The following is a 7,660-nucleotide window of genomic DNA, read 5'->3' on the forward strand; positions in this document are numbered from 1 at the left end:
CCACTTTACATATCTTGACTTCGATCTCTTTGATATCGGCAAAAGCAATGTCAATCTTTTTGTTCAGCTCATCAATTCTCTCTGTGTTGCCGCTCACCAATTTTTCGATGCTATCAGATCTTTCGTTGATAAGTCGAGACAACGTGCCAATGATGTCAGAATCAGAATCCTTAACGGATTTAGTAGTTTTCTTTTTCGCCGCAGGTTCACTCGGGGTTACCGGTAATGCTGGGAATTCCTTCTCATCCAATATCATCATTTCCAAATCTCTTCCTTCAGTACAACACTGACTGTAATCGTGATCACTGTTAAGTAGCACTTTATCAGCAGACATCTCGTTCAACACAGCATTCAGATTTCGATTTCTTTTCCTTTCAGCCATTCCCAAGTGATATAAAGATCACTATAAAAGATGGAATAGAATTTTAAACTAATTGGGCTTACTTATTTAACTTTCGTGATGAAGAGCTCGGTAAACGCGTCATTTCACGCGGCCATCTTGGCAGCTCCCCCCCCCAAATGCAAGAAGTCCTCGCTGCAGATTGTAGCGCGGTGACGTCACGTATCGACGTCACGTATGTGTTTCCCGCGCATGCGCAAAGTGAGGCCAGGTATGTCTCTAACACGCATGCGTGTGTAATTTGCATTGCGTGGTGACGTTAGGTGTTTTCGCGTCGTGTGACTTAATACATCAGTAAAACGCATGCGCATTCTTAACAGAATAGCCCATACCAATAAAATAGATAAGTATTTAAAAACTCTAAACAGTAAAATGTAGTACAGGGCATATCCATGATTTTAATCATGTCTCATCTGAGGTAAAAATATACGGTGTTTATTCTGTAGCCTAATATCTGTGTAGTAATATATATATACATATACATATATACATTCTGTTGAGCAGTACTTCACTGTGTAGCTATATTGTAACATTACACTACACTTTAATTGAACCTTTCTTTATTTCTTTTAATCTGTCCTCTGTCCTGGTTCTTGTTTATTTATTTAGTATAATTTTATACATGCTTCTGTTACTTTGACAATTCTGCATGTGAAATATTTATGCCAATAAAGTATTTTTCAGTTAAATTGACAACATACTTTATATTTTCAGTGTCTGCTTCCCATTTTATGCATCTTGCCTCCAAAAACCAAACTGATAACAGTAATCTTTTTTTTATTGCAAAGTACAAAACAAAATATAATTGTGTGTGTGTGTGTGTGTACATATATGATTGAGAGAGAGAGAGAGAGAGAGAGAGAGAGAGAGAAAGAGAGAAAGAGAGATTACAACTATAAACATGACACATGAGAAAGAAAAAAGAAACTGCATCTGCACCTACACATTCTAAAATTCACCTCCATCTTTAATAAAACAATCAACTGAGCAGTAGCCCTCAAAGTCTTTGTAGGAATAAAATCCACGCAGGACTCCCCTCCTGCCATTCCCAACATAGCCAGGTGGGCAGTCTTTGAATGTTTCATGGCACCATAGGCACTGGGTCAGTGAATACGGCACCCGGAACTCCTGTCTGTATCCTACAGAAAATGCACTCCAGTTCACGACACCTAATTTACATAAAAGAAAAAACAATATTTAAACAAAATCAAATCATTTTGAAGAAAGGCAAAAGAGTCATACAAGGTAAAGATTTTTAATATAGTTTGAAATGTATTATAGGATGGTCTTAGCAAAAGGTGTTATTTGCTTTGTCTGTAAAGTACCTAAGAGATTTAATTTATAAATCAACATTAACATCAACTACACTGTGTGCATAATTATTAGGCAAGCTGATTTTTATTTTATTTTTATTATTATTTACTAATTCTAAACCACATAAATCTTAATAACAACTATTGATTTTTTATTTAATAATTCATAAGTGATATATAATTGTCCATGAAGGCTGGAAGTGAATTTTTTCTAAATAAACTTACATTTAGGTGTGCAGAATTATAAGGCATGTTTTCTTTTACTGATAAAATGAGCCAAAAAAGAGGTTTAGACTGAAAAATGTAAAATAAATTAATAAAGAGTTACCTTTAAAAAGTTTGTCAAGTCAAAATTTATGTTGGTTTGGCTTGAGAAAGATCATAGAATGGGCAACACAGTTATCAGGAAAAAAAAAAAAAACAGACAGACACTCAAATACTTTTTACAGTACTCACTACACGTTACAGTTAAAGAACTTACTGTCTAGCCACATGAAGTGGGCCTCTTCTTTGAATTTTGTCTCTCTGACAATGTCCCTAAAAAGCTTGCACGTGAGAGAAAGTCTCATAAAGCCGATGTCTCCGTCATCTGAGACCACTCTCAAAAGGATCTGCCTGAGTATCTCCAGTGGCATCTGTCCAAAATAACCAACAGTCAGTCTAAAATGTGACTGTAGATAAGACATTAAAAAAGGAAACTGCTGGATTGACAGGATTTTATACTGTGCTTACCTTGGTCAAGTTATCAACAGGTGGGGGGGGGGGGGGGGGGGGCTTCCATTGCCTCTAAATTGGAGAGTAATAAGAGTAGCATCAATGTCAAAACCCTGTTAATTGTGCTGTACAAGAATTAAAGCTGAACCCATACCTGCTCTTTCTAGTCTTTCTAGTTGTTTTCATTCCGTGTCTGACCTTCAAATGTTTAAAATATAAAGAGCTTATGAAGAGAGTTTGATCTTAATGACACCCCCAGAAGAATACTTGAAATTCACAGGTTTACATCCGATATATGTAATGAAATTATTTGCACACATAAAAACACTTCTTTGTACCATTTAATTTGAACTGTTAAATTTATGTTTACAGATAAGTTGGCAACATTTCAAATACAGTACAACTTGATCTTGACTTACGTCAATGGGTAATTACTCAGCAGAAGCATACACCACCACCTTCTAATTGTTGGCATGTCACACTGTAAAAACAGAGCACTGATAAGCTAATGGTAACTAAGGATTACTAAAATGACTTCGGAATTTAAGACTTACTTCGTTGAAATCAAAATGCCCCTCCAATACCATGTAGAGTGCATACTACAATATGAATTAAAGCTCATTTTAGCAATGTACAATCATACAAATAAACACAATGTTTGTTTTCTATTCAATAATACCAATTTAAAAAAAAAAAATCAAATGCAAAATCTTTATTTATAATACTTTCTGGTGTGACTTAGGTTACAACACTGCATGGCTTACCATCAACACAAACACTCTGCAGTTATTTGAATTGTGCTGTCTGGGTATGCCCTGAAAATTACAAGAAAAAAACAAAAAACAATTTACACATGTATAAAGAAATTCAAACATCAAAAACTGGAAGGCTTTAGTATAAGTGGTGCTTACTGTAATGTCATCACAGCTGTACTCCCTGACAGACAGACGTGCGTGGTTCACTTGGAGAAGGCTGAGCTTGAAGTAGGGGTGCTGTCTGAGCAGAAGCTGCAGGCAGAGATGTGAAGGTACTCAAAGGAGATGGAAGTGGTGGTCCCTTACATACTTTGGGTTGATACAGTGGAGTACTGGGCGTGGGAGACACAGACGTGCGTGGTTCACTTGGAGAAGGCTGAGGTTGAAGAAGGGGTGCTGTCTGAGCAGAAGCTGCAGGCAGAGGTGTATTACCAATCAGAACCATGGGTGATGGAGTTCTTTGTGGAGATGGAAACTTTTGTTTCTTTTGCTTGCATTTTGTAAGATGGATGTTAAATTGTGCTTTTCGTATGATTGTAGCAGAACAATAGCAGCAATGAAAATGAGAAACATCTCTGCATTTTAAGCTGCATCTTATGATAATAAAATCTGAAATTTACAAAAAAAAAAAAAAACAGTGTAAAACACATATCCACTCACAAAACCATGTTTATGGATGTTCTAACACTACACACCTTCTTCACAAACAGCTGTTTTCAGATGATCCTGCACATGCTTCGTGACACTGTACAAGTCCACTGGTTTGTAGACCCAGGTCTCACAAAATGGGCAGTGATATTTATCACAGCATGAGATGCACTGTTCTATTGTTATCTTTTCTCCTTTTCTGAGGACTGTAGTATGCATCTAAACAAAAGAACATTTACAGTCAAGTTAAGGTTTCTATATGTCAGATTTAAATGAACTCTGTCAGTCACACAAAGGTAAATTGAAGAGGTAACACTTTACAATAAGCTGTCAATGGTTAATATTAGTTAACAATGAACAATAGATGTTACAGTATCTATTAATCTTTGATAATGTTAGTTAATGAAAAGGATGACAAATACAAAAACAACACATGCAACAATCAGTGACATTAGCCTACTTTATTAATGCAAGTCTTTCTGCTCTATTTAAATACATCTCTAAAGGCAAATTTGTCGGCGAAAAAATACTTTTAAAGACCCTTTAACAGACCAGCTGCAGAATCCCTGTCACTTTGAATCCTAACATATATCATAACACATGTCATAAATGTCTGAAATCGCAATTGCAATATACGATTATGACCAAAGCATCGTTGCAATTAAAAGCCGTTAACACAAACACACATTGTTTTTAAGAAAACATAAGTAAGTTAATATTTTTTTGACTTACTGCCAACGAATCTCGAATCCACCATACATCCGGAAGTGAATGAACCTGTACATGCGCAGTAACCCTAGGTATATAGCGCTTCTATACTCCTTGGTAACGCCAATATGTACGACGCGCATGCGTGTTAAACATATACCTTATGTCACATTGCGCATGCGCAGTAAACACATACGTGACGTACGTACGTGACGTCACCGCGCTACAGTCTGCAGCGACGGGTGTCTCATCAAATGACTAATGCGCCTATTTGAAACACTAAACCAGGCGCGAGCTTCTAATTTCCCCAATTAAAATCACCTGGTTGAGCCTGCACCAGAGCGCGCCCAGTCACGTGCGGGCCGGTATACAGATCGCGCACAGGGAAGGTGGCATGCAAGAGAAAGAAAATGACATGTTGAACCACAACTACAGAAGTGTACACGGAAGACAGCCATACCTCCACCGGGTTAGCGCGACACCTCCCACTCGATCTTTTACATGGCCATGCCTGGAAAGATCGCACTCTCAAGTGGGCTGGTCTCCGACCTGATCTTCCACCGGCACGAGGACCACAAGGCGCCAGACGTCCCGATGAAGAATAGTGCTCAACTCAGGATCTCTGGTACCCGGTTTTGGATTTCTCACCGAAATGCTGGAGCATAAAGAGACCCTCACATCAACATCTCGAACAACACTTCTGGAATCAGGATTAACGCCGACGACTCTTGCAAGTCTGAACTGCCCTCTGCTCTGGTCACAGAGCCAAACTATGTCTCCAAAGGCAACGTTCCTTTCAGCAGTATGCCACTTACTGCGAATGAACAGGTTCAGGCCAGCAAGTTGGCTCCAGGACTTCCAGAAATTGTTGACTATAGTTTGTACTTCGAGTCTTTTGAATGGATAAATGGTGTAGTCAACAGTTTTGAAGTCTCCACTTTGTGTGGCTCGACCAAGCAACAGGTTGTTCGGCGTGATTTACTGTATGCGCTCTTCTCGGCTCTGAACTCTGGCGTCGATGGGTCTCTCATTAGCAAGATTAGCAGCTAGCTGGAGCACAGTCAGGAACTCACTGAAGGTAAGGCCTTCCACATTGGTAAGACTTTGGAGGGCTCTTTTAGTGACTCTGACAGCAGCTTCAGCATCCCCGTTTCGGTGAGGGGAATCGGCAGGGAGGATTTTCCATGTCCAGGTGGTCTCATTTCTGGCAGCATACTCTTCAAGCTACTCTTTGTCCTGTTGATTCAGGTAAGTATACATTTCTTTTAGGACAGGTTTTGCTCCGACAAAGTTTGTACCAGGATTAGACCAGATTTTCCGAGGATGGCCTCGGACAGTGGTGAAACTCTGATAGGTAAGCAGAAAGCTCTCTGTTGATAATGTGTTTGCTAACTCAACATGGATGGCTCGGCTGGACATACAGCAAAATACGACACCCCATACTTTCATAGTTACTCTCTTCTTGACATCATCCTTCACATAGTAAGGTCTAAATAGGTCAACAGACGTGAACTCGAATGGTGCAGCAGGACTTGACCTCTCTTCAGGTAAGTTTCCCATTATCTGCTTGCAGGTTCTTGCTTTTGCTTTCCTGCAGAAGATACACTTGTCAACAACTTTTCGGGCAATAATTCTTCCTCTTATGACCCACGCCTTCCTTCTCATCCGCAATAGAGTTCCCGCCACTCCATGTCCCTCACTGTGTGCTTCTCTGGCTAGTAGGGTGGATAACCAAGCTTGGAATGGTAGAAGAGGAACAGCTCTGCGGTCATCTCCAAAGGTCTGGACTCTGCCACCACAAACCAGAAGTCCACTTGTCTGATCCCTGTAAACGACTAGTCTGTTTATTGTGGCACTTGGGAAGTTGACACCCTCTTGAGCTGCTAGGCAAAGGTCTCGGAACACGTCTCGTCTTTCGCTGACTGTAAAGACACCGGAGGATGGTACTGCTTCCCACTTTTCTTGGTCTCTGATCTTAGCACTCAGGAAATTTTTAGCTGCTCTCCAGATCCACGCCACAGTCCCGACCAACTTTCTCAGGTTGCTGAAGCGCCTTTTATCGACGAGCTGTCGGACTGCTAATCCTGCTGGTCTTCTGGACTCTACCCAGGCTGGATCATGTGCAGTCTTCAGGCGACTTCTGGTAAGTACTGCTACAAATGTCTTTTTCTGGATCTTTGTGACTTTGTCTCGGGTTTGGGCTGCAACGTCTTTAGCGGATTTTTTCGGCCACTCATCATCAGGAAGTTGTAGGAACTTTGGACCCGACTGCCACTCGGAGTCCTCAGTTAGGGCATCTGGATTGGCACCTCTGGTGATGATGTCTGCGATGTTTGCTAGCCCTGGAATCCACCACCAGTCCTGGACGTCGGTGCTGCTCTGAATCTCGCCAACACGGTTTGCGAAGAAGGTCTGGTAGCCATAACTCTCATGCTGTATTGCGCCCAGGATGGTCCGACTGTCGACAAGATGGTACCATTTCTCGACCTGGAGTCGGCAGTGTCTCTGGAAGTAGGTCTTGAGACGGGCTGCAAATACTGTGGTCGAGAGGGGTCAACTTGGCTTTGGATTCGACCAGTCTCACAACAACACCATGGCTGCAGCTCCAGCGAAGATACATCACAGCGCCGTACACGTTTTCGCTGCCATCGGAGAAAGTGATGGCACTGGGCTTTGCGCAGAGATCTGGCGGAGTCAAAGATCTGGTGAAGCGATATTGGCTCAGGTCAGCATATTCTTCTAATAGCTTTATGGCGTCTTCTCTGAGACCTTCAGACAAGGCAGCGTCCCACGTGTCTTCTAAGCAGTACCTTACTTTGGATTCTTGGAAAGCTCTCCTAACCAGAATGGCACCCTTTTGCTTGACAGGAGTCACAAGGCCGAGTGGGTCGTACAGGCCAGAAACTTGGCTTAGAAGCTCTCTTCTAGTGAGTGGATCTGGAGTTTGATTTCGAACTTCTTCTCTCAGCAGATTTTGACTAAGGCGCATCTTCCTCCTTTTCTTTGAAAAGTTAACTGCAACCATGACATGAAGCTTGTCATCATCGACGGTGTAACCAAGGCCAAGGGCTTTGTTTTCATCTTCCATCAGCTGGTTTGGCAGGATCATAGTCTTTGGCTCT

General features: G+C 41.2%; 2 long non-coding RNA genes across 4 annotated transcripts; both read right to left on the reverse strand.

Annotated features, from left to right (window-relative positions):
* Positions 1-1,220: 1,220 nt before the first annotated feature.
* Positions 1,221-2,480, reverse strand: LOC127968773 (uncharacterized). The gene is made up of 3 exons (XR_008156126.1): positions 2,446-2,480; positions 2,195-2,348; positions 1,221-1,569 (listed from the first exon to the last, which is right to left on the reverse strand). It is a non-coding gene; the product is annotated as an uncharacterized LOC127968773 (long non-coding RNA).
* Positions 2,481-2,601: 121 nt separating this feature from the next.
* Positions 2,602-4,784, reverse strand: LOC127968772 (uncharacterized). 3 transcript variants are annotated; one of them, XR_008156124.1, is made up of 7 exons: positions 4,563-4,784; positions 3,878-4,049; positions 3,339-3,791; positions 3,192-3,242; positions 2,982-3,026; positions 2,847-2,908; positions 2,602-2,625 (listed from the first exon to the last, which is right to left on the reverse strand). It is a non-coding gene; the product is annotated as an uncharacterized LOC127968772 (long non-coding RNA). The 3 variants fall into 3 exon arrangements; XR_008156125.1 differs by lacking the exon at positions 2,602-2,625 and having other exon boundaries at positions 2,632-2,908; positions 3,339-3,593; XR_008156123.1 differs by lacking the exon at positions 2,602-2,625 and having other exon boundaries at positions 2,632-2,908.
* Between the last annotated feature and the right edge of the window lie 2,876 nt (positions 4,785-7,660).

Source organism: Carassius gibelio, chromosome B12 (genome assembly GCF_023724105.1).
Source record: "Carassius gibelio isolate Cgi1373 ecotype wild population from Czech Republic chromosome B12, carGib1.2-hapl.c, whole genome shotgun sequence".
In the NCBI taxonomy this organism is placed as follows: Eukaryota; Metazoa; Chordata; class Actinopteri; order Cypriniformes; family Cyprinidae; genus Carassius; species Carassius gibelio.